The sequence below is a fragment of the Tupaia chinensis genome, unplaced genomic scaffold, assembly GCF_000334495.1.
Source record: "Tupaia chinensis unplaced genomic scaffold, TupChi_1.0 Scaffold000527_1, whole genome shotgun sequence".
NCBI classification, from domain to species: domain Eukaryota; kingdom Metazoa; phylum Chordata; class Mammalia; order Scandentia; family Tupaiidae; genus Tupaia; species Tupaia belangeri.
Window position 1 is genome coordinate 7,225,680 of NW_006160040.1, and position 14,976 is coordinate 7,240,655.

The 14,976-nt window shown below is 43.8% G+C and overlaps 1 protein-coding gene across 3 annotated transcripts in view; it reads right to left on the reverse strand.

Annotated features, from left to right (window-relative positions):
• Positions 1-10,109, reverse strand: part of FYN (FYN proto-oncogene, Src family tyrosine kinase) — a 251,644-nt gene extending 241,535 nt beyond the window's left edge. For 2 of the 3 annotated variants that reach the window (XM_014591037.2, XM_006157007.2), the window contains exon 1: positions 10,066-10,109. The gene's annotated coding sequence lies outside the window, so the exon portion shown is untranslated. Of the gene's footprint in view, positions 1-750; positions 914-10,065 lie in introns of those variants that run through there. The other variant, XM_027775145.1, reaches the window with a different exon arrangement.
• Between the last annotated feature and the right edge of the window lie 4,867 nt (positions 10,110-14,976).

The following is a 14,976-nucleotide window of genomic DNA, read 5'->3' on the forward strand; positions in this document are numbered from 1 at the left end:
AAAATGGAAGCTACTTTGCTTTTTATTTAAATTATGGTTTCCTCCTCCTCTAATCTAGAAGGATTAAAGATAGAAAAATCTTCCCCTTGCAGAACATTTTATTTTAAACTACTGTAGTGTTAAATTTCGACACACAGCAACAGAAAAAAAGAAAAAAAAAAAAAAGAAAACATGGAAAGGTATTTCCTCCGGCCCATTCTTCTACCCGATGTATGAATCTACTCCACACCAAAGTTGGACATTATCCCATCTGTGGTCAGTACTGGCCACAGAAAGGGGAAATACCAGGCCAAGCCATGGCCACACTAGCTGGACACTGCAGATTAGTAAGCTGAGGCTACTTGAGAAGCCTGGGTTCTGTTGCCAGCCCATCCTAGAAGCTGGGTGCAGTGATGTACCACTGTGTTTCCAGTAAGTGGGGGAGGCTGGAGCAGGAGGATCTGGAGTTCGAGACTGGTCCAAGCAACATAGCCAGACTTTGTCTAAGTGGCTAGACCTATAAGCCCAATTAATCAAGAGACTGAGGTAGGAAGATCCGACCCAACGAGTTCCTGTTTAAAGGCGTACACACACACACACACATACACACACACACCATAAACACACACACACACAAAGAAAGGGAAACAACAGAAAGAAGCTGATAAATGGTGGTTATTTTCTCCCCTCACTGGCACCTCTTCATCTAACTCCTACCTGAGATCCCCTTGTATCAGTTTCACAGGACTCTGAACCTTTTCTGAGACTCACCACAGCTGCAACCTTCACGTGATGACGATCCGCCTCTCCCACAGCCAGCACCACCCGGCTCCTCAGCGGCAGTCAGGACTTACTCAAGCCCCCGAGGCCCACACACGCGTTCCACTAAGTCATGCTGCTTCATGTTCGACTCTGCAACATCTCACTTTCTCTTGGCAGTCTCATCGGAGGGACTATGCAAATGGATAAATTGTTGTTTTAGCCCTTCTGTTAACATCAATGATCCACACGGCATCTCACTTCCTTTCTTTCACTTTACACTCTGACTATATTCAGTAGTGGCACATTTCACAACTTAATAAACACCCCTACATCTTCCGAAAAGCAACCATGCTCGCCCCACAGTGGAGGCTACTCTCCACAGACTACACACAACCTGCAAAGGAGAATCAGTCTTTAGTAGCAGGGAACCCTTAAAACAAGAGGTACTATACATCTGAATAAAGGGTTCTAGGTCCTCTCTGAAAAAAAAATCACTTATGGATAGTACTAGGTATGCTACAGGAAGTAGAGTGCAGGATTTAAAACCGACACCAGTGAGGACATCTAGAAACCTCTACCCTCACAATGACGACTAACCAAACACGCTTACCGAGTTTCTCTGCCCATGCAGCCTCCTTCTCAGGGCATTTCATCGGCCCATTAGGGCAAGAGGTCACAGCTACAGGGCATCTTGATGCCAGCAAAGTGCCTGACAGTCATTCAAAACCATATCTGCATGAGATGGGAAGTCTTGGGCCAAGTGGTGATTCAGTTTACTAGGCTGAGAATTGCCTGAATGACCAATTCCAGGGCACTGACATCACAGAAGAACATCTACAGGAGGGAGGTCCCCGGTACAGGGCTTTGTATGTGTGTACACTGGTCAATGGTTTCGTTAAGATGTGCTTAGAGCTTTCATAATAATTCACAGACAAAAGGGGACAGCTAATTAGCTGAAAGAAAAAAAATAGATTAAAAAATTTTCAATAGGCAGAAAGTCAAAACTGAATAAAACAATCCTCTCTTCTCCATGAATAGAGATCAAAAGTGCTGATTTCAATTGTAAAAAAAATCAAGTACATGTATATGTGTGTAGGATGGTGTCACCACCGGCTTCACACCCTCTAATCTGCTCAGCTGGGCCAACTTACCCTGTTTACAAGTTCTGCGAGTGACTCTGTCCCAGGCCCTGAGTGGGAGAGGCTCTAGGCCATGGACATTCAGAATCACATCAATTTTATGACCCTGACTTCAGACCAGAGCTCTCTGATACTCTGTGGCTCAAGCGTCTATGTGAGGCCCTACTCCATGTCAGTAGCTGACTTTGTGACTCGCTCTTCTGGATTTTCCTCTTTGCATGTAGAGAAGTTCCTACTGTACACCTGTGCCCCTCTTATCTGGCCCCATGACCTGGCCAGGCAGACAACTCAGCTGTCAAGTTCCAGACTGACACATACAGAAGAGCTTCACTGATGCTAACTCTTACTGGATTACCCAAACTGCCTCCCACGTATTGCAGGCAGCTGGTACCTTCCCCATGCGCATGCCCTAGCCCATCTATTTGTTCTCCAGATCCCTGTCTGCTCAGTATTCTGGATCCCAACCTGTTACTGACAGAGATCCAGATATTCTATGAAGGGTTTAAAACAATTTGTATTTAAGAAGTCCTAAGGATTTTTGTGAAACACAAGCTCAATGTAAGCTGAAGATGTGGCGGAGTGACTGAATTAGAGACGCGATCTTGGTTTGTGTGAGTATAGCACATACTGATGCAGAAAATGTGCTCTCATGAGACCTGATAGTGACTCTGGGCTCTACACTGCTCAGTACTGTGTTCACATCTGAGTGTGAAATTTTCACAGGAACAGTGACAAAAAGGGAATACATCCAGGAAGAAAGAATGACAGAATTCCTGCCATCAGCTAATGTCAGAAAGTCGTAAGGGGGCCGGCAGGTGGTGTAGTAGTTATGGCACTGGACTCCCAAGAGCTGACCACAGTTCGAGGCCCAGACCTAGTGGCTTGAAACTCATGGTGGGTGTGTATGTGTGCATGCCTGAAATCCTGAGAGGAGAATGGAGGAGAAGGGATTACAGTGTGACCATCCCCTTGTGGGGATTTCTCACTTCCTCTCTCTGACTCTTTCTGTGTCTCCAGCAAGCACACACACCCTATACCAAAAACTCTCTCTTGAAAAAAAAAGAAAGTTGTAAGAACCAGGGCTTTTGGCCTAGGAAAGGCAGGTTGTCAGAGGTGAGGTTTTCAGGTAGTGGATGGCTCTCAAATGAATGATGACCTAGAGGTACAGGAGACAGCCTGGGGGTCTGACAGTGGAGGTGGGCGGGAGTAGTCAGTGCCTGTCCGTCTCTGCTCCTGATTTGGGTGATCGGGCATCTCCAGCCTCAGTTTCTTGAGACTGCGAGGGTATGATTTTGTAGGCCCTTCCCAGTTCTAAGAGCCCATGATTCCATATTTTTACATTAACCTTGATCTGAGAAAGAAGATGAGCATGGCTTTGTCTGTTCTGAGGCCTGGAAGAAGAGGTTGGTTCTTAGATTGTTTAAGTAGCATCTTTTAGGAAAACTAAATTGACTGAGAAATGAGTAAACCAAGAGGTTGCAAGCCAAATGTTTCAGTAAGTGCAAAATACAAAAATTCCCAAATAGAAGGTATGGGAGGCAGGAAAATGCCCACCTTTTCCTGAAAAGACATGCACTTCCAAATACTCAACCTGTAACTATGACTTTTTATAGCTAAGAAGTGATAAAGCTAAGGATCTCAAGAGAAAGAGCTTATCCTGGATTATCCAGCAGGCTCTAAAAGCCACAGAGGTATGCTTGTAAGAGGGATGCACAAGGAGATTTGATGGAGACACATAGGGGCGAAGGCAATGTGAGGGCAGAGGAAGAGACTGGAGTGATGGCCACACATCCAGAATACCTGTAGTCCTCAGGGGCTGTAAGGGGCAAAGGATGGACTCTCCCCGAAGCCTCTGGAGGTAGTGTGGCCTTGCTGACACCTGCACATTGCACTATTTGGCCTTTAAAATCATGCAGAATAAACCCAATAAACCTACATTGTTTTAAGTCACCAAGTTGGGGAGAATTTGTTACAGCAGTCACAGATAATTAATAAAGATTTTTTGCTTAAATGAAATTTTGCCGTGGGCTCAAAGTGGGCAGTAATAACCTTCGTTAAGCAGGAAGTTTGAATTTTTATGTATTTTTATGACCTATGTGGCACCAGTCTCAGAACAAGTACAGCTCTACTCTTAAAAGTATTTAGGGGCAGCGACAAAAGTGATTTTTAAGCCAACAGTCATACATATTTTATTAATAATCTTCCCTTTGCATGCGATTTCAGCAGACAGTAAGTCTATGTGAGGCAGACAACCAAATGATCCCAACTTCTCTCTAGCCATCCTGGCTGCATTGAGACAGATTACATAGTATATCAAGGCTACAAAAACAAAAACAAAAAAACCAGCAAAACAAAACAAAACCTTCTGCAAAACAAAGGGTACAAAGTAGGTGAGGTTTGCCTTGATTCTCTCTTGTCACTTGGGCAGCTCCCCACTCTGTCCTGGCAACGTCCAGCTCTTGTCTTACAGAATGGTGAATGCCACTGGGATGAACGGTATCACAGAAGGATCCCCAAGCCTGGGAACAGCAGTGGAAAGAAAAGGTTTTGCAGGCTTCTCCGACTCCCACTGCCCACAGAATGCCCTCCCTGGAAGTCACTCTCACCCCATCATGGGGGACTATGTTGTAGGGCCATGCCAGAGTTAAAGAAATGGTTTCTCTTTTGAGTGTCTAATTGCTCTTTGATGAAAACATAATTACTCATTTTAAAGCCACAAATGAAGGAGAAAGGCCTTTTAGGTTCAGGAAAGAGAAAATAAAACTGTATATTCATACGTGTATAATATTACCAGTGAAATGACACGAGGTTGATAATGATTCACTTGTTTTCTGCTTTATTGAACTTGGTGCAGGAGAGCACACACCGTGGAGGGGAAAGAGGGTGCTTTAGGTCTGAGCTGTACTTTTGGATCTGGCCGCTTCCTAGATGTTAGTTCTTGAGCAAATCATTTCACTCCTGTTGCGCTTTATTTTGCTCACATGGAAAATGGGGCAACTGAATAAGATAACATGGCCTAAAACAGTGGTTGGCCCACTGGTGTTCATTAATGTTTGAGCGCTTCTGAAAGAATGAACTGTTCTACATACAGGACTAAACAATCCACCCCCAAATTTTCAACTCTTTCCTTGAATCACAATGAAAATATCGTTATCTGTAGCTTTCCCAACTGTCATCGGTATCTGCCTGACTGAATAATGTCTAGGAAAAGGGATTTTTATTATCTTAGAAATTCAAATTGGCAGAGTTTTTTCTCTTCCTTCCTTTCTTTCTTTCTTTCTTTCTTTCTTTCTTTCTTTCTTTCTTTCTTTCTTTCTTGACAATAGCACTTAGTTTTACAATTCAGAGAATTATGTAAAAGAAGGCTGGTTAGTTACAGGTGATGCCTAAGAACTATGTTTGGCCCAGGACTTACAATTTTGCCTTTCAGTTTGAAACAGAACCCTAAACATGTTCTATCCCTGAAAACATCTGTGCCTGCACACACAGTGTCTCTTTCTCTCTGTTTCTCTTTCACACTCTCTCTCCCCACCCCAAAGCCATCACCTCTTTTCCTGACCCTCTGTCACCAGGAAGGTAAGCTGTATGAACTGTGAACTTCACTCTGTGAGACACTGAGGCTGGGTGGTCCCACTGCTTGCTGACCAGCAGAACTCGTCAGTATGTGTGTGTGAGGCTGGGGAGGGAGCATGGAGAATATAAGGTAATTTAGCCTTCTATAGTTCCAGGGGCCGGTCGCCCTAAACACATGCATTAGGAAGGGCCTGAGTGACAACTTCTGTATGATACGGGGTGCCCTTTCTAGTCCCCACCAACTGAGAGGCACCGCAGGCACCTGGCTTCCTCAGAGGCAGAGAGCTGTGCTTATACTGCTGTTTCCTTCCACCTCTCCCTGTCTCCTACCTCCCCTAAAGCAACTGGCACACAGTGCGGCAGCGTGTCCCAAAACCAGCCCCCTGCCAGTTCAAACCAGGGACCTATCCTTATGCCACCCCAGCAACTGGCATTCTGAAGCCTTTGGAAGGAAGTGGTGCTGACCCTCTAACCCTTGGAAGTCCTATTTCCAACTAAAACAAACAAACAAAAAAGGAAAGCAACAAACAAACTTCCGTGAGAATAATTAATTTTTCCACCTTTAACTGGCTGTGTAGAAACCACTTCCACGTGGCTTGAAAGCTGTAGTCCAGATGCATCCTCAAATTTCAAACACTTAATTGTTAGAACTAGATTTCTAACCACTCCCTGCCACGAGACTATTAGCCCCACAATAAGAACCAAGGATTTTTTTCCCGCATTGTTCTTTGGATTTATGAAAACCAAAGAAACACTGAAAAGTGGAGCAAATTCCATGTATACTCTACATTTACAGACCAATACACTCCCAAGCATTCACTAAGAGGGAAAGGAAAAAGTTCTAAAGCAAGCGGCAATTTTCCGATTTCCTTTTCTATTTGAGTGACAATTCTTTCTGAAGGACTCTGTGTCTGTCAAATAAGCATCAGGATTTGTGGCCACATTTGTGGCCTGAATGCAGCTGTCTAAACCCTGTAAATAGTTGGAACGTCAATGCAGGAATTCTTGGTCTCCCTGAAAGTGCAGAGATGACAGAGTCTCTCATGGCAGGGCTGAAACAGTTTACTCATACCAGACAAAGGCCATCTAGGTGCATGAAAATCTAACTGACCTCTCCAGCCCTTTGAGAGTAGTTATGGCAAATGTAGATGTCATTTTAACCAATTCACTTAAATCATGATTTAAATTACTAATGAGATGACTCAATTTAATCATCATTTTATATTTTAAAAGGTGCATTTTTGTACGTCTGACACTATGTATCCTTTGAAATTCAGATGAGAGTATGGGTTTCACTTTTAGAAGACACACTCCATACATTTAAAGCAGTGGCTTATAGAAATCATACTCAGAACTGTATCCCTCAATAATTCTAGAAGATTCTTTCTGTGCATAAAAAAAAAGAAAAAGAAATGAATGTTTCCCTTGTGCCCCTACTGGTTCTCCCTCTTTTACTTTTGGACCTCTCTTTGTTTGCCCAGATCACTATTATCTATTATCTATTCATTTGTCTTTTTGAAAATTTGTATATTGGAGAGAAAGTCAAGGAATGATGTTTTATCCCTACATAATGCTATTAATAAGCAAAGTTTTTACAGATAAATTTCCTAGATGAAAAGAAACCATGGTTCCTGAGGAGTACAATAAGATTTTTATTTATTTATTTATTTTTTGCTTTTCCACCTACTAAAGTGGCCTTCATTGGTTCTCATTACCCCTTAATTTGGTCATTCATTCATGCTTGCAGTCGACATTTTTAGAAGGGTCTACAACAAGCCAGGCACTACTAGGCCTAGCACAGATAAGGATTCTGACTTAACAAAGCTTATAGTTCAAACAGGTGACAAAACTCTTAAGACAGTCATTGAACAAGTAACTACACAACTATAATGATAGCTCTGAAGGAATACCTGGTAATAAGAGAACTCCATCCAGACTAAGGGCTTGGGGAATATCCAAGAAGATCTCTCCAGGAAAGCAATATTGCTTTTTTTCATTACTTACTCATAGAACTTTTTAAAACAGGCCACACAAATATATTGTGTCAAATATTATGTCAACACCAAGGTAAGGTAGAATATGAGAAAGACAGAGCTCTGGAGCTGGGCAGATCTGATCAGCATCCTTGCTATAAATGCAGTGCCATGGGCAACTAATTCATGGTAAGGCACATGGTTCTCTCAGAGGATTGTTGTAATGCGTATCAAGCATTCACTTTGTGGCAAAAGTTCAATAAACTGGATATCCATTAATGAATACAGAATTCATGCTGACTTATCTTTGAACTTTGACAGGGTAAAGTCATACGGCATTTTGTCTTTACAAAAACATTCAACTAAAAGAGGAAAGCCAAAAGCCCACTGGAAACAAACAAACAAACAAAAACAAACATTATGACTTCAATAATTCTTCCCCACTTGGGCAAGCCAACAGGTGTCATTTCCTTATGCAAACGAGGCACAATCCACGCTAGATTCTCTGGCAGATCCCTAAACAGGCAAAGAGAAGAGCTGGTACATGTGTGTTCAACAGTCTTCTAACAGCATTGCAAAAAGATCCTGGAACTGGAGCTTCTGGACTAGAGCTTTTAACACGGTGAACTCCCCTAAGGGAGTAAGTCCTTTTCAAGTCATTAACCACTTGACTGAGAGGGCGCAGCAGGGCCTTTAGAGCAGTGTAACTTCACTCAGTCCAAGAGACATCTCCCAGCCCTCCTTGAGCTTCGCTCATTCTGCATCCCCTTGGTACTTACATGCACCCACATGGCAGGATCAGCCGGCTTGCTCACCTCTTTGTCTGACACTCATTGCTGCTGCCCGTGTTGTGTCTGCAGGTACCACAGGCGAGGCCCCACCTTCACACAACTTCCAGTACAGGGCTGGCTTTATTAAGCCTCTTTAGAGGTGGCCGACAGCCCCTTTTTCATTTTGGTACAAGACCCACGTTAAAAAAAATGTGTCATTTGTGTTTTTAAATTAAACAATGAATGGTTTTGCTTACTCCTGGGAAGGGAACCATTTTTATCAATAAAACAAAAGTGAAGTTTGGAGAGAAATGATGTGCTTGAGGTCTGACAGCTCGTAAATAATAGAACTAAAGTAAGAACTGGACTCGTTCTGCTCAGGTCCCCCACCCCAGTTTTCAAGCCCTGTTGTTGCCATGGCAGGAGGCTGGTCCTGGGACCCAGATTAAGGGATCTTCCTCCCTTGGGGTTGTAGCAATCACTGTGCCTGAGCTGGACAGGGCAGGGCAAGGGAGCAGCCTAGGGCTAGCGCTGGTCATTTCCTGGACTGCCTCTGCCAGGCTTTCCAGCTGTGTTGTGCTAAACTGCCCTGAGGTGGCTCCTGGCCCAGAAGGGTCACCTCACGCTGACCTCTCATCATCGGGAAAGCTTTCCACTAATCCCTGGCTTCCACAGCCCAAACCTCTACAAAGGTTCCTTCTGCCTTGCCCTTACTAGACTCTTTTTTAATTTCTCCAAGTCCCCCTGTTTCTTCTGAGCTAAAAAACCCACGACTAAAAGCAGATCGCAGGCTGTTCTGTAGAAGCTAGGGGCCTGCGTGGCACCAGAGTTCAGGGTTGTTCATAACTATTCTAGAACAATGTTTTTGATAGTATACTTCCTGAAAACAAAGATACGTTGGCTGTGTTCAGAATGGCTCTATTTCAGGGAGATGACCTTCTCTTGTACTCAAATTCAAAACGAGGAATCACCCCAAGTCATTCTCATATGATGAAGTAGCAATCCCTGTGTGGTCAGAGAACTGAGAAAAGTAACTCTGAACAGTTGGGGTTGGGCAGGTAGAAAAGGCCCCCATGGGTGGCTAGAGATACCTCCTGTGTGAACCCAGATTTTCAGTGGGAAATCCAAGGCGTGGAAGAGACCAGAGGGAAGTACAGGCAGAGAAAATTCAGCAAGAGTCTGTAGAAGGAATGGAGACGTGGTTCCCTCACACATCCCCTTCGACAAGGAGCTTTTTCAAGATGGCTTAGCCTTCCGTCTGAGCTTCCGGAGCCCCTCAGATAGCTCTATCAGATTGTATCACAATTTCCTGAGAACGCGTCTGACACTTTTATTTTTGCCTCAACAGGTTCTGTATTGTCTAACACCAAATCTGCACCAAAAAAAAGTTAAGTGAATGAAAGAATGACCCATTACACAGTGATTGCAATTCGAAGGACAAACTAGAGCAGAGGTAAGCAGTGCTTATCTGTGAGTGGAGGAAAGAGCAACGAATGGACCAAAGGAGGCCGTCCTTGGTAGTCTGACAACAGAACACGTCCATCCCTCACCAGCCAAGCCACAGGACAGCTGCTCATTCTATTTTGGGGGTGGGGAGACATAACTTATAGCTAAAACATATGTTCCCATAATCACTAAAATTAAGTATTGTAACTAGGGGAAGGAGAAAATAGTGGGTTCACCTAAATGAGCTAAGGTTTTCTTTCTATTCCATATACCAGTTCTATCTCCGACTCAGTCTCTCTTTTGGAAATCTATGGACTCAAAACTGCAATCTTAAGATTAAAAATGGACTTTGTCATGAATTCTAATGGGAAACCTTTCCAATTCTGAAGGCATATGCTATCAGCACAAAACTGGTCAACTTACTTTTTCCACATTCAGATTGGCATCCTGCTTCTTCAAAAAACTGTAGAAGAAGAAGAAAAAAAAATAGTGAGACATCAAAAAGAACCATGTTCTATCTGCCTATAAACCACCCACAAAACACCACCATAGAATTTCCATTTGTTGCAGACAATCAATTTGCCCACAATTTTTTTCTCGTTCATACAATTGTTGCTAAGTCACAAATGCCACAAACCCTTGCCTGAAAGTGCAAAGACCTGGTCTTGTACCACCAAAGGAAGCTATCATGAGATTTTAACTCATTTTAAGACTGTCAGAATACTTCAGGATGGCGGTCTTAAGTGCACACACACACACACACACACACACACACACACACATTTCCCTTCTTCAGAGTTTCTGGAAGTCATCCATGGTTGGGGCACATTAAAAATAAGCCTTCCAAGGTCTAATTCAACTTATCTCTTGCCTTAATTGATTGCCCCCCAACCCCCAGCCTCCAGCCTGTATCCACTTCACTTCCTATCTGACTGTGGATAAGCTTCACTGTCAGAATAGTCTTCTTGGGGTGCCCTTATTCCCCATCAGCTAGGGTTCCCTTCCACAAAAGTTCTGCCAACGCTCCTGGCTTGCACCAATGTGTCCATGGAAGTCCAATCCCAGGGTCACTTTATACCTGGTGCCAAGCCCCTGGCAAGGCCGAGGGCTGATGTGGAGGACACCCGTGGCCACATCCCATTAGTCTTTAAAGTGTGAGGAGCAGGATGGAAGACTTCAGCTTGTTCAGGTTTGAGTTGAGAAATAATCCCAGTGAGTTTAAAATCAGGAAGAATTTTTCCTGTCTTAATCTCATTCAAGCTTTTCAAATATGACTCTTAGCATCTTTCTTTTTGGTCCATGGTTTTAAGAACATCCCCATAATAATTACTATTCCCATCAAAACCACCCCCTCTACACACACACACACACACACACACACACACACACGAGATTTTCTGTAATGTTTGAAAAGATGCATAATGAACAGTAACATCTTTGTTTTATTTAATCAAAGATGACTCAGAAGGAGGGAAAAGAAAAATGACCATGGGGAAGAGAATTAGAAACTCATAAATTATTCTCTCCAGATGGGCATTCAAATCATAAACTCACTGCAGACAGGTAGGGAACCACCATAGAAGCTGGAGGCAGAGAAGGTGCTAATAAGGATGCCGCTACAGCCTGTACCTTAGTGACCCACAGCACCCCAACTCCTTCTGGCTCCTGAGACATGCTGGCCTGTTCTAACCAAGGAGACACCACCAGAACACAGATGCTTTTCTGCCAGCAAGCCCACTGGACACTGCTGCACTGTACAAAATGAAAATTCTCCTTGTCTAGAACTGTTAACTGGCTTCCCTATAATCAGAAGAGAGTAATTCACTACTGTGAGGACTTTTTCCCAAATGGAATATACAGACAGTGGAAGTCGGACTTTCTATTCTTGAACACTTTCATAGAGATTTAGCCAAGTTGTTATTCTGAGTTCCAGGGCACAGCAAGGAATTTTCTGTTTGCAAGGTGAAAGATCCCTTCATCTAGCACAGAAAGAGGAGGGGGAGAATCCTTATCTTTTCCAAGCATGAGGAAGAGACTCACTACCCTTCTCTCACGTGTCTTGTGTTACTGCAACAATACAAGGTTCCCAGTCTACAGCAGACTCAGAGACGGAGCCTTCACTCCACAGCACTTAAGCAACTGGTACCAATAAGAAAACTGAAACCCATTTGGAACAACTGACTCACTACCGTACAAGAGTCTTATCTATTCATATATTTATAAGAGCCACCATCCACTTTCTTTTCCAGGCTTACCAAACAGATGCAGTTAGCTAATGATGGTGACATGCATACAAGGGGTCTTCAAAAAGTTTATGACTGCATCAGGGGATAGCAGATGTGGTTGTTAAGGCACTGGACTCCCACATGGCCAACCGCGGTTCAAGTTCTGGACCTGGCGGGTTTGCTTTCTCACTTCTCTCTCTCTTGCACTGTCCCTCTCTGGTCAAATAAAAATAAATAAATAAATAAAGTTAAATATATATTTTTTTGGAGAGGTTTGTGCTATAGGAAACGTGTGCTTGCCAGAAAGACAGAGAGAGACAGAGAGACAGAAAGCGAGAAATCACCCCCCAGGGGGGATGGCCACACCACAATCCCTTCTCCTCTGTGCTCCTCTTGAGATCCTGGGCACGCACCCACACATGCCTGGCATGAGTTTAAGCCACTGGGTCCAGTACTCGAACCATGGTCGACTACATGGGAGTCCAGCAACATAGCCATTATGCTAACTGCTGGTCCCAAAATAAAGTAATTTTTTAAAAACAAAAAGTAAATGCTATGCATGGATTTCAGGATGTTTTTGCACCAAAATAAATGCATAGTTTCATTTGACCATGAACTTTTTGAAGTCCCTCCATATATATCTTCCTGTAGCCATAAACTCAAAGAAGAGTGCCACAGTTATAACTTTAAAGCCTCCCAGCAACTTAGCTTGATGCACCTGTAGGCACCAGCTTTACTGTTTCAAAGAAGATGATAGATAAAATAGAATTCCCTGAAAGTAAAATTTACAGCTCAGCCTTATCTGGAGTGAAAAGTGGTGTTTGTTTTTAAAACCTTGTCTATGTTTCTCAAATAAAAATTATGTTTCTAAAAAGTTGAAAGTAAGTAAGTTTGGACTACCAAATGTTTAAGTGAAATAGAGAACCATTTTATTTAAATGACACATGCTTTAAATAATTGATCAATTATTATCCTAATTTATCTTTAGTCTACACCTGGTTTTTGGAAAAGCCAAGGTTTAGCTTTCCAAGGCATAAGACAAGATAGAACCCCACCACCACCACCATGTGTGCATGTGCGTGTACAGACATAGGTATGGATTTGTGTACGCAGCTGTACGGACAGCTCGCACAGGGGCCTATGTATCTGGTGTGTATTAGGGCATTTTCCATGCTTTTATCTTTCCTGCAGAAGTGGTGGTGATGTTTTGTTTGAGAACATGATTGAAGTGACCCAGACGCCCCAGCGGAAAGGCCGGTTCATAAATGCTGCAAATGCGTGGTCTACTACAGGAATGGAAGGCAAAGGACAAGACTGTGGCCAAAAATGAACCACTCCCAACTGTGCAGGTCAGATGAGCCCTCTTCCTTTGGGAGAATACACAAATACTCTAAAAATAAAACCGAGGCGTTTTCAACTCTGAGCTCTCTCTTGATACAGCCATTCCTCGGCCCCCACTGCTCTAGGATTCCCAAATTCTCAAGGGACAACTCTCCCTGAACACAGCCAAAGGAGCACTGGCCAGCGTGTTCAGAGAATGGCCAGAGGTTAGGAAATGCTAAGGGCTGGGAGGTAGCTAAGAGGCTGGAGGGACAAAGGCAGGAAACTAAGGCAAAGCCCCAATTGTGAGGGATGGTATATGTCAGCTAAGAATTCAGCCAGAGTTAGGGGCGGGCTTCAGTGCCCTACCATTGTATTTCCAACCCACTCTATCCCAGGGAGGTGCAGTAACCAAGCAGCAGCCTCCAGCATATTCCAGGCACTGGGCTAAGCATGATCATTCCAGTCTCACGGACCCTGCTGGGTAAGTATAACTTTCTCCTAATCGGCCTTCTGGGTGCAGCTCAAAAATCACCTTTTCACTCTCCTTTTCCTTTGCTCACACTTCATTTGCGGAATTAGATTTCCTTTACACAGAGCCTATTTCAGTGTCTCCCTGCTGGAGTATTAGCTTATCCGGGACCAGGATGACACTGAGCAAGGTGCCTGCGATGCACAGGGACTGTGCCACCTCTGTTGATGGGTGGGTAAAGGGGTGAGGCGGGGTGGGGATGGAGTAACTAAGAAAACTGCACTAAATCAAGCTCCCCTGCCACCCACTGCCCTCCTTCGTTAGGAGGAGGTGTGTGTATTGGGGTGCAGGAATGAAGTGTATAAACACAGAGTGTAACCATACACCACACACAACATATATGTATAACCAGGAGATGATTCTCCTCTGTAAATGTAGTCCTATGTCTTCAGCTTTCAATAAAGGACAGAGTCCAAACTAGAGATTCTGCTATTATTTTAATATTACCCGGAAACCACACTAGGAAAATGGCATCTTGTTATTTTTAAAAATGTGATTGAGAAACTGAAATGCAATACACTGGAGTCATACTCATGTCCCATACATGATACAAGAGAATTAAGGGCCACGATGAATCCAGGATTTAAATCATGGTTTGGGTTGTTGTTTTATAAACAAGGAGATTGGCAGAAAAATGAGACATGCTCTTCTCTTGCCATAATATCTTCTCTACTACAAATTCAACCCTTTTTGCTCCTTGCAGAAGATTTGAAATATTCATGGACCTGCCAAGAAACATCTGCACATAACTGGACACGTCTTCACATAGTCACATCTGAACGGCTTCTTTCTGCTCCAACGACCGCAGTCTATTCAACCACAACTAAAGTGAGAAGCTCTGAACTGTACGTGGTGTGATGTCAGTGGCGGCTGAGGATAAAGTAGCCATTTGATAGCAACTTTTCTATCAAGTGTGTCAGCAGGGACAAGTGTTCCTTCGGTTATTCTTAACTGAGGATCCCAGGCACAGAAAAGACCAGGCAGGGCCAGACTCTACTATAAGCCCAAAGAAAGCTGAGACACATACAGAGCACACACAGAAGCTCCTCAATGTCTCAGGCGAAGGGGCGGGCCCTGGCTCCCTGCCTGAAGCCCAGGAACAGGCCCACTCTCTCAGTGGGCTCCCCGAGGCCTGCACAGCTGCAGACAGACACGCAGTGTGTGGGACCAGCCACGCTCAGGGTCACCACAATCTCCTGTGTACCCAACAGCTGGGTTAGGCCCCAGAGACGGACCCAGCTCAGACAAGGCCCTTTG